The sequence below is a fragment of the Mus musculus genome, chromosome 14, assembly GCF_000001635.26.
Source record: "Mus musculus strain C57BL/6J chromosome 14, GRCm38.p6 C57BL/6J".
Lineage (NCBI taxonomy): Eukaryota > Metazoa > Chordata > Mammalia > Rodentia > Muridae > Mus > Mus musculus.
Window position 1 is genome coordinate 79,742,066 of NC_000080.6, and position 13,365 is coordinate 79,755,430.

General features: G+C 42.7%; 1 long non-coding RNA gene across 1 annotated transcript; it reads left to right on the forward strand.

The window, feature by feature from the left end:
* Positions 1 to 254: 254 nt before the first annotated feature.
* On the forward strand, positions 255 to 13,159 carry LOC115485928. Its single transcript, XR_001781404.1, has 3 exons — positions 255 to 341; positions 2,223 to 2,304; positions 13,047 to 13,159. It is a non-coding gene; the product is annotated as an uncharacterized LOC115485928 (long non-coding RNA).
* Positions 13,160 to 13,365: the final 206 nt, after the last annotated feature.

Genomic DNA, 13,365 nt, shown 5'->3' on the forward strand with positions numbered 1-13,365 from the left:
GTGGCTGACCAGCTCAGCTACCACCCAGGGCTCTAAGTTAGCCCACCCCAAATTTACATAATCTGTGAACAGTTAGGACTTGTGAAACAGAAAGGGCTAGTCCTACTGATCCAAAGCTGCAGGATCTCCATGACACAGGGCAACAACAGGATAACCAAGAGGAAGCCTGGTGAGAATCCAGTATTGATGATGTCACAGAAGCCAGAGGCCTTGAACCAGACTCTCAGTGACTCATTGCAATGAGTATTTACTAGTGAAGATGTGTGGACAGAGGTATACACTCTGGGACACACTGTGACGTGTTACAGCTCCCACGATGAGATGTTTTCTAGGCTGTTTTGGTATGCTTCTTGCTTTTTTCGGGGGTTGGGGAGCGGTTGCAAGGGTGAAAGGAGATGAGTGGGACCGGTGTGCTTGATGTGAACTCACAAAAAGCTAAAAAGAGAAGAATGATAATAAAAGATCAAAGACATTAGACATCACGATTGTCTCTAGTCACAAGAAAAAAAAAATAGCATTTGATCACCTCCATATGTAAGTATAGAGGCCTTTGGGTGCCATTTCTTTCCTCTTCACCCCACACACGGATGGGGTGGGGGGAGGGAAAGAAGAGGAGGAGAACACTGTACATGTGGCCTCAGAAGCCATTTGGTCACAATTTGCTCAAGCCAGTTTAGACAGAAGGAGAATTTGTCTTACGACATTCAGGAGCAGAGAGGTCTGTGGAACTCCCATAGGGCTGAATTCCTCAATCTAAAGCTGCCAAAGCTCCCCATGGTTTCTCTAGTCTTCTCCAGATGGAATCATATCCCCTCCTCCTGGTTCTCTAAGTGACCCATGCACACATCTAAGTGACCAAACACATCTACACCTTTTTTGATCTATAGCCAATCCTGGCCTCCTTTGGAAGCTTTGGCCAACTTGCCCTGGATGGACAGCTCTGATTGACGAATAGGATTAGTCTAGAGGAAATCATTTAGCCAATTTGGTTTGATCAGCGAGATTCATTAAGGTGCCAGGTTTGCATCAATCATCCTTGGCCAGGGTCTCAGCAAGCATCTGGGACAGTATTCTCCAGAAGACAATTTGTAGAGGGTAAGAGAATGGAGTCTATGGTTCAATATTTAACTCTTAGTTATTTATGGAACCAGACTGGGTTAACCAGGTTATTTGTTTTTGTTTTTTCTTTCAGTTCTCCTTTCCTAACTTTGACTGTTTCACTGGTTTGGGGAAGATTACTTCTCTTTCCTTCTTAATAACATTGAGGGTTTAACTAACAGTTTAATAAGGAAGGGCTGATGTGAGAAATAGGGGTTCATTCCTGGAGTCTACAATTTCGTGGGGAGACCGACTAAACCAAAAACATCCAACAGTAAACAAGGTAATTACAAGTTGTGTTCTGAAGAGGAATATTGAATTAGATACAATAGACTGAGGAGGAGGGGACCTCTTTAGATGACTTCCCAGGAATGCTGCCACTGGGAACACATTTCTTATGAGGATTGGGGGAGGGGAATGGTCATAAGAAGGTCATGGGGAGGATATGTCCAGAGGCATTTTAGGGACAGGGAAAGAGAGATTGGAGACACACACACACACACACACACACACACACACACACACACACACACACAGAGAGAGAGAGAGAGAGAGAGAGAGTGTGTTTATTTTTAATTGCTAATAATCTGTATGCAACAAAGTCTTCAAAACACACTTGAAGATTTGGTTTGTGAACTCTATTAATTTTGTTGGAAAAGATCAAATTATAACATGGCAGATATTATTCACTTGTTTGTTTCAACCAACACTCATGCTACAGATTTATATTAAAGTGAAATAATTTGTCCATGCCTTGGGGACTGTCTACAGAACATTTGATGTGCTTGGGTTTGGGGACTGGCGAGATCTGAGTTTGGGTCTGGACTTTGCTCCTTCCCAGATATGTGACTCTGGACAAGTCCTGCAGGCTCTGTCTATATCTTTGGCTCATAGATTTTTTTTTTTCAGGAGAATTGGGCTGCATTAAAGAACTATATAGAAAGCAATACAGTGCCTGACACCATATATTAAAAGCATTTTTCAAAGGTTCACATTACCCCTGCATATAAATCAAATTCTAGAAAGCAGACGTAACTGATGCTTCATGAGGGATTCGGTGTATAAAGAAATTGTGTGATGAACAGCTCCAGGCACGTTGATTCTCTTCAATTCTCTCTCTGCAGGGAAAGACACAAGGAGAAAAGACAGCCTTCAAGTGAATAGCATTGGTCAGGATTGGGAAGATTCAAGTCTAGACTCACTTAGGTGAATATGACTTTACAAGAGAAGAAAACAACAGCCCCCCCCAAACTCCCCCCCCCCCCTGCCAAGTTTAGCCTCAACAGATTGAACAGGAAGAGGGTTCTGGGGAACTCTTAGGGACTGAGGAGAACGTAGAGAATTTCACACCAGAAGGGTCTGTTAGCAACTCTCTCTAAGCCAGTGCTGCAGAGCAGGGCACCCACAAAGCAGGGGAGGAAGAGTGTTCTACAGGGAGGGCTCCTACAGAGAGAGGACAATTTAGATGCCACAAAAATACCAAGGAGGAGGAAATCAGGAAGGAAGGGCCTTCTCTGGGAGTCAGGGAAATTATCTGCCAGCCTAGAGCCTTCGACTTTGGCTGTCAGGGAACCACCACGCCTGCCTCATGTCCAAGCTTCTGGATTAGGGCAGATCTCTCAGAGAATCTACCAGAGAAGTGTTTTAGAAAAGCCAAATAACATATCACTTGAGCTGCTGATCTTGGAAAAAAAGACAGTTCAGGACATGGAAACTTCCTCTTCCTCTCCCTCCTTTTCTTTCTCCTTCTCCCCCTCCTCCTTTTCCTCCTCCTCTTCCTCCCCCCCCAATACCATGAGTTAATTGTATTAAATCAAGTAACAATAAAATTTAAAATTCTATAAAAATTTAGAACTGGAGAATAATAACAACCAATAATAATAATAATAATAATAATAATAATAATAATAATAATAATAGTTATTCATTAGAATAGGTGACATAAGTGATCTGTAAGACAAGACACAGAGAGTGTCTCAAGATCCAGAGTAAATCTGCAAGCAGAGAACACAGGGGAAAGTAACACAAAAAGAAAGAATCAATCCAAGCAACCCAGGAAGGCCAGAATGTCAGCTGAACAGGAATTCCAGAGCTAGAGTACAGAGGTAAAGCAGTAAAGAAATAAGAGAAGAAATATTTCTTCAGGCTAAAGAGATAATAAGGATCGTTTATTTTAAAAGAGCCATTGAAAGTCAGCATAGCCAATGTGAAAAGACTTATGTGCGCACGTGTACACACACACACACACACACACACACACACACAGGAGATTATTTCAGAGAAAGATTTTATCTGCTGTGGTGCACAGTGGTGCTTGTCTGTGTGCTGTTTCTGCTTCCTTTTTCTGTTCCTTTCTCTCACTAAAAGTCCACAGCCCCTTCTTCCCTCTGTCTTTCTCTTCCACCACTCCCTTTTCTCTTTTCCCCTCAGTTCTTTGATTCCTCCCTTTCCCCATCTCTCTCTTTCTGTGTCATTCAGGTGGCATTACTGATTAGACGATTATCCAGCCCAACCCAGGCCATTGGGATGCAGAGAACTACATTTTTGGTTACTGTGGTAAGGGGTGGGAACACGCATCAATAGGCCCAATCTGAGTGGTTCTGGGGTTTTCAGGTGGTGATGTTGGTTAGAGCAGAGGCTTGAGCTGCTGCAGGGATAGAGAGTAGACTTAAAGCTTATATGTCAAATGTGATGCCAACTAAAGTAGCAATGAGATGTGTAGTTTCCAGACTGTTAAAGAGGGACAAAACCAACTAAACAGGCAAATGAAGGGATGGAGAAGGACACACGAAAAGAGACAGAATTAACCAAGATGACAGAGAGTGAACCTAAGAGCAGGCAGGGCCGCATGAGCGCAGGCGCATGCTCAGGTCAGTCCATGAGCACAGGCGTGCCAGGAAAACAGGCATCTGAACTGGTCCTGCTCCCTGCTTCCTGCCCAGTCAGGCAAGCAATTATTGAAAAAAATGTTGAATCAATGCTTTAAAATTTGATTTTCAACAATTCTGTTAAATAAATAGTTCTAAGTTAAACAATCTACATGGGCCTTGCCTTGCTTATAAACACAGAGTTTGGAAAGAAAGGGATAGGAAACTATCCCCCAGGAAAAGTCTGGAGAAAGGGGAAAGTATGATAATGTTAGTATCAGGTTAAAAAGCTGCAAGGTCAAATGTACGAAGCCAAAACCAAACATGACATTTCACATTTCACATGGCCTTCTAACTAGGATGCTGCTGACCAGTTGACAGCATTAGAGCCTGCAAGGGTGGCCAGGGAAATGACAAGACATAACCAACACAAGAGTCAGTAGCTTTTCTGTATGCTAGCAATCCCAATGGGGAAATGAAAAGGATTCTGAACTACATTCACAATAACAATCGAATGCATAAAATGTCAACAACAACTGTCAGCCACAATCACTGTAACCAAGTGAGCAAGACAAAAACAAAACCAAAGAAGCAACTTTGAAAAGACACCCAGGAGCTGCAGAGACAGGCAGCTCAGCAGCATGCAGAGGACCTGAGTTTTGTTTCCATCACCCATGTGGGTGACTTACAATTGCCTGTAGCTCCAGTTCCAGGGAGCCCAAAGCCACCTTCTGGCACATGATTTTATGTGACACATGCACATATGCATATACACTTAAAATTTCAGAAAACCTTTAAAACAACAACAACAAAAATGACACTGAGACCATTACACAAAAGGCAAGAAATAAAACCCTGAACCAATGAAGAGATACTTCCTAGCAGAGTTGGCCAGCAAGGTAAAGATGACATTCTGTGACCAGCAGTCTACAAACTTAGTGCAAGCCAAATAAAGCTGCGAGCTTGTTGAACTCCTTCTAAAACTAATCTGGGAAGAAAGGAGCATGAAAATTACTAAGAAACACATCAAAATAGGGGACAAATGTTAAAGAATTCAAGGAGGATGAAGTTAATGCTAACCCTAACAGGTTAAAGGAGAGCAGAGATAGAGGAATGAACAGGTCAGTTGATGAGAGTTTAGTTAATGCGATAAAGATGACATACCAATTTGTTATCCATTACTGTCTTACTTTTTTAATGCTGTGATAAAACATGATGACCAAAGCAATTTATAGAGGAATGTTTAATTTGAGAGCCTATGGTTTCAGAGGGTCAGAGTCCATGGCCATCATGGCCTGAAGCATGGCGGCAGGCAGGCAGGGATAGCACTGGTGCAGCAGCTGAGAGCTTACATCTTCATCCACAAACATGAGGTAGAAAGAGACATCAGGGAATAGTGTGGGCTTTTGAAACCTCCAAGCCTGTCCCCAGTGACATACCTTCTCCAACAAGGCCACACCCCTTAATCCTTCCCAAACAGTTCCACCAACTGGGGACCAAGATTTCAAATATATGAGCCTATGGGAGCCGTTTTTGTTCAAACCATTACAAGTATCAGATGATCATCATTGAAGATATACACCCAAGTAACATTATACAGGCTGAGCAGGTTATATTTATGTATAGAAATAAATGAGAAAAAGGAGGCCATGAATTTGAAAGAGAATAAGAAAAGGTCTGTGGGATGGTTTGGAGGGAGGAAATGATGTAGTTATATTATAATCTCAAAATACAAAACAAATAATTGAAAGAAAAAAGAACAAACACATTAAACTTTTTTAAAAAATGGCATTTCAGTTACTGGGAAACAATGTTGGAGGCAGCACTTACTTCATCTTTAAGAAAAACATTAGGATGCAAGCTTGCACCATGATAAAAATGAAAATGACACAAAACAGTAAAAAACCTAACAAATAGACAAAACCTCATAAAATCTACAGAAAGAAAACATAGAAAAAAAATAAGGAAAATACGACAGTGGCATGGAAAAGGTCTTATGTCACACCTAAACTAAAGTATCCTGGTAGAAGTACCAGAGAGAGGGAGGGGTCCCATGGGAGGTCCCATGGTAACAAGGAAGCCAGGACATGTTGGGCCTGCCTTAGTCTTTTATAGCCGTCCTCCCTTAATTGCTAACCAGGGTTCCAGCTGAAAGGGTTAATCCCAGCCACAGGATGACCCCATCACTTGCCACTGGGTTCCAGGTTGGGCTCATGATGAGTGAAGCTGTTAAGAACACACAGGAGGAAGTCTGCAAAGATGAGTCTTTTTTTTTTTCTTATATTCTCTGTGTTTCTTCTCCTCAGAAAAAGATATTTCCAGAAGGTCCTTCCATCTGTTCCTAGCAGTCTTTCACCTAGGTTCCTGGGGCTGGTTCTATCATCCCCATATCCTCAAACCAAATCACCTAAGGGGAGAACGTGGGGTCACCTCGAGGAACCATTTTTACATTCACTGTGGCTGGTACTTGCCCAGGATTTCCTTACTCTCCACCCATAATAAAAGCAGTGTCAGGACTGTACAGGAGAGAGGGAGTAAACTCTAGGGGCACAGCCCCCTGTGTCTCTGCTTTCTTTCTTTTATATAGAAGTATTTCCCGACAGAGTGCGGAGTGCGCAGGGTCGATGTTCACATTTCATAGTAAGAATCTTTCCTTTGACATCAAGGTGCTTGTGTGGATCTGTGGCTGACAGATATTCAACAGTACTCCTCGCCATAAGTAAAGAAGACAAAACAAAGTAGGAAAAAACCTTGACAGAAATAGAATTGCTCTGGGGACTATGATGTAAAGACACGTGTTTCCTAGGGACAGAATCCCACCAACTGTCTGCCAGATGTGGTTCCGCCCTGGGATGGGGCACACTGTTCTGCCCTACGGCAAATCAGATGTAGAGGCAAGAGCCACCTGGCATGTAAACTTGGCAGAGCCTGGAAAGATGGGCTAACTCATGTGGCAAGCTATTGTTATTTTTCTGGGTTATTATGGCGCTTGCAGCAGGGTGAGCTGACTACCCCTTCCCCATCTTCTCTTCTGCAGTTGCCACAGAACAGTTGGCACAGGCTCTTGGCTTTGGGGTGCTTCTCCTTCAGGCAGGGTGGATGGCTTTGTAGTTGCTAGGTGTTAAACGCTAGCCTTCCCAGCTCCGTCTTCTCTTAGCATTTCTCTCCTTTCTCATACTTCCTTCCCTGTGTTCTCTGCTGAAGAGTCTGTCTCTGAAGCTTGAAAACAAGGACGCAGATTACGTTCTTATAGCTTACGTTCCGCATCTGTCTGCTCCCAGCATCTGCCTTGAACAAAGTAGGTGCTCAGGAGTCATTTCAAACATGTCCTCGCCACACACATGGATCCAGAGAGACCACTGTGGCAGTGAAGTACCCACCACCCTCTGATCCAGTTTCTACATACTTATTTACTGGTAACAGCTAAGAGGGCTACATCAAATACATCCTTTGGTGCACAATTCAGATACCAAACATTGTCCAAACATCTTTTTCACCGTGATTCTCAATTATGGGATGCTAAGAATCAGAATGTGCTAGAGCTGGAAAGCTCCCCAGAGGTGACATTTTCTGGGGAAGACCAGAGCTGTGGATCTGTTCAAGGCCCCAAGGCCACAGTACTAGCAGAAGGCAGAGCAAAACCAGTTGTTTATAATTCCTTGTATTCCTGGGAGGATGTCGGTGTTTTCAAGGATTCCTAAAACATAAAAGCAAAATTACAATAACAATCAAGAACAAAAGAGAAAGAAATGCAAGGTCAAACCAACACACCAGAGAGACAAACAGCAAAAGGTTATCCACAAACTTGGTCGGCTCTGAATACTTCTATGTCAATGTCAAAACAGAAAGACAAATCCAAACAGACACAAATCCGTGATACACATGAAAGAAAAAGAGAGCAGGAACTCTGGGAAGCCCAATCATTGCTGGCATCAGTATCTGACAGGCATTGCCCACACAAAGAGCTCTGTGGGTTGTAACAATGGGTCCTTAACAATATCCTAATGGTGCATCCATCTAACGAGTGGAGTTCCTTAGTGCAGGGCTGGTAACCTAACGGCAACACAGCAAAGCTCGGTCTGAAAAAGAAAACCATTTTATGTGGGTGTAGGAGAGAACCGAGAGTCAAAGCCAGGATTACTGGAGAGGGAGAAAGCTTGCCAAATTGAGATGTGAGAGAACTTACCTAGGAACGCCGTGACATCAGGAGTACAATAATAATTACTGTTCTTAATTATGACCCAGAGGCACTGCAGACCCAAAAGTATTTCTAAATCATCTAAGAGAAATTTTAAAAAGTTCAATCTGGTTTCAGATTAATTTAGCACTTAATTAGATACTGTCATCTGTTCCAGTTTTTATTCTGCATATTTGTTTTATCCCTTTAATTAGGTTGTCATGTTTTTGAGGACTGGGGCCTACATCTAGGGGAAGTGCCATTTTACTTTAATGTAATATTAATCTTCTACTCTTGGCTATGGAGAAGGAGATCCCTGCCTGGGAGGGTCAGCTGGACATCTTAGCTCTGATTATTCTGAGCTTTTCTGTGTGTGAATTTTTACTGCTTTCTATCCCAGGAATGGGAGGTGGCTACTGCTTTATTATTAAAAACATCTCCTAATTCTAGTCCTGCATCTCATAGCACACTGGAGGCTGACTTGTAATATTAGAATTTAAAGGGGCCTAGGATAACAAGAGGAAAATAGACTAACTTCAGAGGGTGGAATTCCGTTTATAAGCAGCACTACTCATTGCCAACGCCAACAAACACTAACCGAATTTGGAATTGGGAACACAGACTCTGGAGCCAATCTGCCTGGTGTGAAATCCTCTCTCTGCCACATACCTGCTCTTTAGCCTAGAGTAAAGCTACTTAACCTCACGGTCTTTTCCCAGATCTTCCAGAGTCTGATGGTAACTCATCAGTAACTCATCTCATCCCTGTGACCTGACACAGCAACTCGAGGGAGGAGTTCTTTCGGTTCCCGGTTCCAGACAGTTCAGTCTATGGTTGTAGGAGGCAAAGAGAGGATACAGAAAAAGGATAGAACAAAGCATAGCCAAGGCCATGCCCCTGATGAACTATTACCTTCAACCAGGCTCGATTTGCTGCCTTCCCATAATGCCATGATGTTATGAATCCATCCAAGGATTGATCCATTTGTTAGGTCAGAGCTCTTGTCTCTGGAAAGGTCTTCAGAGAATCGAAAAGAAATGCACTTCATTGATCCCCGGTATCTGTCAATCCTGTCAAGTTGACAATGGGTTCAACTATTACAGAGGTATTGGGAAGGTCGGATGAATATGGAAAATGGTAGTTTTGGATGGCCAATACATGCTGCTTATCAAGATGGCAGCTAAGTACTTTTCTCTGAGCAAAGGTCTTCTTGTATAGCCCAGGATGGCCTCAATTTTGTGACCTTCCTGTGAGTGCTGGGATTATAAGTCACCACACCTACCGCTAAACACTTTTTTACACTGGATACTTCATATGCTGTCGTTCAGTATTTAAATAATGTACTAACTCAGTTACTTGCAAACATCTCAGTCTTTACACTCTTTAAAATTAATGACTCCAAGAACTTTTGTTAATATGGGTTATAGCTAAATATTTACTTTATTAAAATTTAAAATGAGGAAATTAGAAATATTAGCTAATTAATTAAAAACAACAATATGCCTCATATCCATAAGCAAAATAATATAATTATTGGAGAAAAATAATTGCATTTTCAAAACAAAAACACTCAGGAAAAAGAGGCATTGTTTTATAATTTTTTCAAGGTTCTTTAAGGCCTTGCTTAATATAAGATAATTGGATTCTTGTAATTGTTCCTGTGTCCAAACTGTTGCAGTGTTGCATACAGTGTTTGACTTTAAGTATACTAGGAAAACCCAGGGCACACAGATCCATAGTTGGAAAGGGCCCAGCTGTTTCTCTCCTCTGTCACATAATTGCAGCCCATTTTGTGGTCTTCTCCATACTAGATGGCTACAAGTTTCCTTTCTTTCCTCCTTTTTCCCTCTCTCTTCCTTCTGATACATAGTTTCACTACCTACATAGATAAAGTGGCCTTGAACTCATGTTCTTCCTACCTCAGTCCCTTGAGTATTGGGATCACAGGCATGTGAACCATATATAGATAAGTACATTTTAAAAGCTAAGTTACATTGTGGAATCTGAAATCATATTAGTGAACTTTTCATCCTCCATTGCCTTAAAATATTCTTCTATCTCATACCTTGAATGGGCCATTCTTCCATGCATGACTTTTAGAACATTTGTTGGCCAATTGGAAAAAGGTTGATTCACTGAGCTATATAGATCAGCTAAGTCCACATTTATTAATATCAGAAACAGTCTCATTATAAACTTGTTCCTAAATATTGGATAGCTATCATGAGCCTGGGTTTCTGCAAATTCTAATTTTCTTTTGAAAGCTCACAATTTATTATCGGAACAAATATTATCAATGATTCCTTCAAAATACAGACCAACTTTGACTATTTTCAAGACAATGTCTGCAAAATATCTGAGCCCGAATAGCCGTAGTTTGCTTGCCAGTCATTCTTTCCAGTTAAAATGATGTCCATCAGCAGACAGTGAACTCACTGGTAATTTAAATACCACACCGGTGTCTTAGCTTGACACAACCTTGCACTTAGGAGTATAGCAAAGGTTCTTCTCATTCTTTTGACTTTTTTTTTTCCTTTTTACAAACTGTGTTTAAAATCTACATACTCAATGGATAATAGAAGCAATCTAATTGTTTCATCAAGTTGTTCCTAAGGGTACTTTCTCAGCAGGTGCAAGGAATACAGTGACTGGAAGTAGGTGACCTTGACCTTGCTATCACAGGGGCAGTAATAGTGTCATCGACCATTTCTTTGGAATTGTTAGTGCATTAGTGAATTTGGTAGTGAGTTCGTTGCTGTAACAAAATGCCTGAGGCAAGATAACTTTACTCACAGTCACAGAGGCTGAATGTCTAATCACTAAGAGGGTCCTAAGTATATGGCCGGAGTACATGGGAGGAAGATCTCTCATCGACAATAGGATGCCAGAAACATGGCCCCTCCCCATGGCTTATACATCATTCATTTGATTCACTTCTTAAGGTTCCATGCTACCTCTTTTCTGCTAAATGAGGACCAAACTCCCAACACACAAAGCCTAGAGACAAATGATTTCTAAGACATCTCAATTATGAAAACTATCTCCTGTACTAGTAGATTACCAAGAACTCTAGGTCTTCTCCAGGGACCTCATTGCTATACTGAAAGCCACGCCTTCATCTTTCCAGTTCCTAAGAGCTCAGATCTTTCCCAGCCTAGCAGTTCTCTTACCTCTGTTACTGTAATTTGTAATTCAAACATAGACTCCAGCGCCTAAGCTTGAGGCAATCTCTATACTTCTAGATGCAACAAAGGTGTACTACGCATGTTTCTGAATTCTCTTTTCCTGTCTCTTCCTCAGATGTTTAATGCTAACGCTCTTCAGATAAAAAGGAAGCATGACGCTGCTCAATTGGGTGTGAACATTGTACATTCATAGAGAGATACCTTCATGCACATCCAGAAACCCATCCTAGGTTGTCAGGTTCTGCTAGCCCCGCCCTGCCCCTCTGCCTGCCCCCAGTTCCTGGAATAGTTCTACTTGTGCCCAGGGCACAGTGTCCTCCAAGGACTGCCCGGACCCTGCCTCCACATTCTCTCCTCACCGCTTGGATGGAATGGCCATCCTGGTTATGAGGTGATCCCTGAAGGAGAGGTGGCCTTTCAGAAGCATCACACACATATCCCAGACTCTCATACAGACCTATATATGCTCCTGTCTTTGCATCTGTGATTATGGCTACTGCTCCTATGTGATCTTTCTCCTGCTCAGTGCTCAGTCGGGGACAAGAAGTGGGCGGTGAGTGGGAGGAAGAGAGTGTGGCTACCATCACAGAATAAAGATCTTAGGGAGCCGGGGCTTGGCAGGGGGAAGCTGAGGAATGGAGTGATCTTGCCGGAGCTGTAATCGTTCGTTATAGTTGAAAAATTAAAAAATACATACATAACAAGCACTTGTGTTGTCTGGCCAACCAGAACTGACAAATGTTAATGTTTTGTCATATTTATTGTAGATCTATTCAAATAAAAGAAATAAAGCATTGCAAATAAGATTTAGGTCCCCTAAGTCTATATTCTTTAAATATTCATTTCACATTTGCTTTGAAGAATGGCAGAGCCCTGTGCAAGAAAGGGCAGAGGGAGGATAATCTCTCCTGCCAGTGGCTCGGCTCTCCGTGCCCCAGCTGCCCAATCAGCAAACAAAAGCAAGGCAGCCACTGGACAGATGCCCCATAGGAAGCAGTGGAGTCGCTAAGCCTCCATTCCTGCATCTCACAGACCAATCACTTACAGGACTCTTTGAAAGGCAAACAGGAATTTTCTGGACCTTTTTTGCATTTCCCCATCTCTCTCCCTTCCTCCTCCCTTCTTTCTCCTCTACCTCCTTCCTGCCTCCTCCACCAATGTCTTAAGAATTCCAGGCTGGTCTTAAAGGTGCTGTTAGCTGGGGGTGACCTTGACTATGTGAGCCTCCTGCCTCCGCCACCAGCGTGTTAGGATTGTAGGAACACGCTACCACACTCTAAGGAAGCCAGTTCTTGTGGTGCTGAAGATCCATCCCAGGACTTAGTGGATGTTAGGCGGCCTCTGCCCACTCGGCTATATCCCCAGCTGAGCTGGCTTCCTTGCCCTGCACAGGCCTGCTAATTCCTCTTTGTCAGGCTCGAGCCCTGTGAGCTCACCAGTCTTCACACGGATGACTTGGTCAAGCAAATGGCAGTTGTCTGTGTGCACAGCTTCAGGAGAAAATAGCACAAATAAACCAGATATTTTTTTTCTTTCCCCTTCTCATCGCCGCAGCTATAATAAATCAGGCTGCCTGACATTTTTTTCCCAGTTGCATCTGAGTCTAATGCCCTCAGCCTAGAAATCTCTGCTATATCACTGTGAGTGGCAAGAGCAATGGGCTCTTCTGATTAGCGAAGCTTAAGAGCAGAAATGAATCATGGTGCCTTTGTATTCTAGGACATAGGTCCGGGATGAGTGAATGCAGGAGGTCGGCCAAAACACAGCCCGGTGACTCAATTCTTAAATGATTTACAATGAACATAACTCCAGAGACTTATGCTGAATAAATACCCCCATTTAATAAGTATTAAGGAGAGAGGTAAGGCAGAAGGGCCAAGGCAGGGGGTGGGGAGCCAGCTGCTCCTGTTGATCTCCCCACCTCAGTTTCCCTGTGCAGGACGGGGCTGCTCATGAACGGATTTGAGAAGTGAGTGCAAGTGACTTGGAAAATTCCTCATCAAAACCAATTTCACAGGGAAAGAGTTGGGCTTTACGG